General features: G+C 41.9%; 1 protein-coding gene across 10 annotated transcripts in view; it reads right to left on the reverse strand.

The window, feature by feature from the left end:
• The window catches only part of SPAG9 (sperm associated antigen 9), a 148,198-nt gene that overhangs the window by 135,739 nt on the left and 7,317 nt on the right, over positions 1-5,142 (reverse strand). The window lies entirely within an intron of this gene.

Below are 5,142 nucleotides of genomic sequence, written 5' to 3' on the forward strand. Positions count from 1 at the left end.
TGTGTGTGTGTGTGTGTGTGTGTGTGTGTGTGTGTTTTGTTTGTTTGTTTGCTTGTTTGAAATGGAGTCTTGCTCTGTTGCCCAGGCTGGAAAATTGCTTAAACCCAAGAGGCAGAGGTTGCAGTAAGCCAAGATGGTGGCACTGCACCCCAGCCTCGGCAACAGAGCAAGACTCCATCTCAAAAAATAAATAAAATTGAAAAAAGAAAATATCAAGTGTGAGCCAGGTGTGGTGGCTCACACATCTGTAATTCCAGCACTTTGGGAGGCCGAGGTGGACACATCACTTGAGGCCAGGAGTTTGAGACCAGCCTGGCCAACATGGTGAAACCCTATCTCTACTAAAAATAGAAAAATTAGCTGAGTTGGGGGGCACACACCTGTAATCCCACCTACTCCAGCAGCTGAGGCAGGGGAATTGCTTGAACCTGGGAGGCAGAAGTTGCAATGAGCTGGGATCGGGCCACTGCACTCCACCCTGGTGACAGAGGGAGACTCTGTCTCAAAAAAAAAAAAAAATTATGAATGAATGAGAACACTAAAACAAGAACAATGAATGTCAATACCTATTTTCCTCCTCATGAGACTTATGGATCCCATGTTTACACACTTCCAAAGACAGGAAGTGTCCAAAATCTTCATTTAAACAAAATCATACTGCTTTAAGTGCTAATGCCTTGGGAACATGTTAGAAAATTCTCAGTAGTGGTTGAGCGTGGTGGCTCATGCCTGTAATCCCAGCACTTTGAGAGGCCAAGGCAGGCAGATCACTTGAGATCAGTAATTCGAAACCAGCCTGGCCAACATGGTGAAACCCTGTCTCTACTAATAATACAAAAATTAGCTGGGCGTGGTGGCACATGCCTGTAATCCCAGCTACCTGGGAGGCTGAAGCACGAGAATGGCTTAAACCAGCAAGGTGGAGTTTGCAGTGAGCTGAGATCAGGCCACTGCACTCCAGTCTAGGCGACTGAGCTAGACTCTGTCTCAAAAAAAAAAAGAAAAACTACAGGAAGAAAAAGAGAAAACACACTTTAAAGGGCAATAATAAATGGGGCACGGTGGCTGACACCTATAATCCCAGTTACTTGGGAAGCTGAGGTAGGAGGATCACTTAAGCCCCAGAGGTTTAGGCTACATTGAGCTGTGATTGCAACACTGCCCTCCAGCCTAGGCAATGGTATGAGATCTTGTCTCAAAAACAAAGGTGGGTGAGGGGGTACAATAATAGAATGCAGAATCTTAAAAATTCTAGACCTATACCCCGGAGAAAATCTTATCAGCAGGTAAAAGAATTTATCAGGCTCTATAACCCTGGCAGAGCAGGTAAACAAATCAGGAACAAGATATCCTGGAAATACATGATAAAAGTTAAAAAAAAAAAAAAAAGATGGCCAGGGGCAGTGGCTCACACCAGTTATCCCAGCATTTTGGGAGGCCAAGGCAGGCAGATCACCTGAGGTTGCAAGTTCAAGATCAGCCTAGCCAACATGCCGAACCTGTCTCTAGTAAAAATACAAAAGTTAGTCAGGGGTGGTGGCAGGCACCTGTAGTCCCAGCTACTCAAGAGGCTGAGGCAAGAGAATCACTTGAACCCAGGAGGCGGAGGTTACAGTGAGATGAAATTACGCCACTGCACTCCAGCTGAGTGACAAAGCGAGACTCTGTCTCAAAAAGAAAAAAAAGTTACTAGCAAAAATATTAAATGTAGGGTCATTTTCTGTATTTCTACATCTTAAAGTTTCAAAAAGGAGAAAAAAAATCCATGAATTTTTTTGTTTGTTTTTGAGACAGGGTCTTGCTCTGTCACCCAGAGCAAGTGGTGTGGTGTGCCAGAGTACAGTGGCACGATCAGGGCTCATTGCAACCTTGACCTCCTGGGCTCAAGGGATCCTCCCACCTCAGCATCTCGAGTAGTTGGAGCCACAGGTACACACCACCATCCCTGGCTAACTTTTCTACTTTTTTCCAAAGACAGGTCTCATTATGTTGCCCAGGATGATCTAGAACTCCAGGGCTCAAGCTATCCTCCTTCCCTGGCATCCCAAATTACTAATATTATAAGCATGTGCCACTGTGCCTGGTCCATGATAGTTTTTATCTGATAATTTTATTTATTTGTTTAGAGACAGAGTTTTGCTCTTGTTGCCCAGGCTGGAGTGCAATGGCATGTTCTTGGCTCACCACAACCTCTGCCTCCCGATTCAAGCGACTGCCCTGCCTCAGCCTCCCAAGTAGCTGGAATTACAGGTACCCACCACCACGCCCAGCTAATTTTGTATTTTTAGTAGAGACAGGGTTTCTCCATGTTGGTCAGGTTAGGTTAGTCTCGAACACTCAACCTCAGGTGATCCACCCACCTCAGCCTCCCAAAGTGCTGGGATTACAGGTGTGAACCACTGTATCCGGCCAATGTGATAATTTTAAAACAAAACTAGCCAATTTTAATTCCATTTATAGATTTCAAATTCAAATTTCTTATAGAAAAGTAACTAAAATGCAATTACTTCCTCCCAGATGAGTTTCATCAATTGATTATAAATATATTAAGAAGCTAGTCAGTTCTATAGCAACTGACATATACCACGCTCTTAAAAATAATTCAAATTAATATCAAATGATTTTACAAATGTTCTTTTCTTTTTCTTTTTCTTGACAGGGTCTCACTGTGTTGCCCGGGCTGGAGTGCAGTGGCATGAACGCAGCATACTGCAGCCTTGACTTCCTAGGCTCATGTGATCCTCATGCCTCAATCCCCCTAGTAGCTGGGACTACAGGCAAGCACCACCACACCCAGCTAATTTTTTTTTTTTTTTGTAGAGGTAAGTTTTTGCCATGTTACTCAGGCTGATCTCCAACTCATGAGCTCAAGTGATCCACCCACCTCGGCCTCCCAAAGTGCTGGGATTTACAGGCGTTAGCTACCATGCCTGGCCTTGGAAAAGATCTCCAATGTAAATAACATGGTGGTTATATGGGAGAATAGTCTCATTTTTTAGGCGATAAATATGTTAAGTACTGAGAGGCAAAGTAAAGTATCATAATGTCTTCAGTTTACTTTCAAATGGTTCAGCAATTAAATATGTGCATGTGTGTACATGTGTAATTACATCCACATATACAGACAGATAAATAAAACAACTACTGAATCTATATAGTGGGTATACAAATGACAAATGTACTTTCCATTTTTCTATATGTTTGAAAATTTTTCTAATAAAAAGTTGGGGGGGGTGGGATTTACTGAAAAAACTTACTAACCTTGGAAAAAAAAAAAAAAAAAAAACTAGTAAAGTTCACAGTGGCTCATGCCTGTAATCCCAGCACTTTGGGAGGATAAGGCAGGCAAACCACATGAGCTCATGAATTCGAGACCAGCCTGGGCAACATGGCGAAACCCCATCTCTACAAAATATCAAAAATTAGCTGGGCATGATGGTGCACATCTGTAGTCTCATCTACCTGGGAGTCTGAGACGGAAGGATGCCTTTAACACGAGGCAATGGTTACAGTGAGCCAAGATCACACCACTGCACTCCAACCTGGGCAATAGAGCCAGACCTTGTCTCAAAAAAAAAAAAAAAAAAAAAAAAAAAAAAAAAAAAAAAAAAAAAAAAAAAAAAAAAAAAAAAAATTAAAAAAAAAAAAAAAAAAAAACCACAAAATAAAATTCTGTACGCTGAATTTCAGCACTTGTCTATTATATTAATATATAAATTCCCATGGTTCAGTGCAAACATTTTTGGGTGTGCCTATTATGTCAAACTACTAAACACTGAAATTCTTAAGAAAATAAAACACGGTGCTATAATTCAAACCAATAATTAGATATCACTGGTCAAGATTTTAAAGTATAAAACAGGATTTATATATACACATTCCCAAATAACAGCTTTTTAAATATATATAACATTACATACATTATTAAAGTGGTCTATGTTGATATTTCTGACCACAACTTAATAATTTATTTAGATAACAGCTGTATTCATTATGAGTGCTGAGCAGAGCAAAAGAACTTGGGTAGGTTCTAATATCAGTTCTCCTGGGAACCAAAGTTCAGTACAATATAAATAAACAGCATATAGTTAAAGGTAAGGTAAAAATTCCACAAAGCAGGAACACCATACACTCTCAAGCACAGAATTGGATGTGTGACCTATGGCACACACTTCAGCAATGCAGTGAGTCAATCTACTAATCTACCCTCTCATTAGAGGTAGCTGAACCAGTTAGATACTATACTCAGTTTGGTGTTCTCTTTTGTGACTGGTTTTTGTTTTTGTTTTTGTTTTTGTTTTGGAGACAGAGTCTCACTTTGTCACCCAGGTTGGAATGCAATGGCATGATCTCGGCTCACTGCAACCTCTGCCTCCCAGGTTCAAGCAATTCTGCCTCAGCCTCCCCAGTAACTGGGATCACAGGTACCCACCATCATACCCAGCTAATTTTTGTATTTTTAGTAGAGAAAGGGTTTCACCACGTTGGAAAGGCTGGTCTTGAACTCCTGGCCTTAGGTAATCCACCTGCCTCAGCCTCCCAAAGTGCTGAAATTACAGGCGTGAGCCACAGAGGCTGGCCTTCTTTTGCGATTCTTTTTTAAGGGGGTGACAGGGTTGTTGCTTTGAGGGGAGTTACACTTATTTTATTTTTGTTTTTTGTTTTTTCCTTTTTGTGGAGAACGGGATCTTGCTATATTGCCCAGGCAGGTCTCGAACTCCTGAGCTCAAGCTATCCTCCCGCCTCTGCCTCCCTAAGAGCAGGGATTACAGGCTTGAGCCACAGTGCTTGGCTGTGATTTTTAACTAAGTAAAAATATGAATGTCACTACAGCAGGGACACATAATGGTATCTCAGATATTCACATTCAGAAATTTCAAATTTAAAAAAAGATACGTCTTGCCTGGCATGGTAGCTCACACCTGTAATCCCAGCACTTTGGGAGGCCGAGGTGGGTGGATCACCAGGGGTCAGGAGTTTGAGACCAGCCTGACCAACATGGAGAAACCCCATCTCTTCTAAAAATACAAAATTAGCCAGGTGTGGTGCTGAGTGCCTGTAATCCCAGCTCCTCAGGAGGCTGAGGCAGGAGAATCTCTTGAACCCAGGAGGCGGAGGTTGCAGTGAGCTGATATCACGCCA

This window comes from Cebus imitator, unplaced genomic scaffold, assembly GCF_001604975.1.
Source record: "Cebus imitator isolate Cc_AM_T3 unplaced genomic scaffold, Cebus_imitator-1.0 Scaffold123, whole genome shotgun sequence".
Taxonomy (NCBI): Eukaryota; Metazoa; Chordata; class Mammalia; order Primates; family Cebidae; genus Cebus; species Cebus imitator.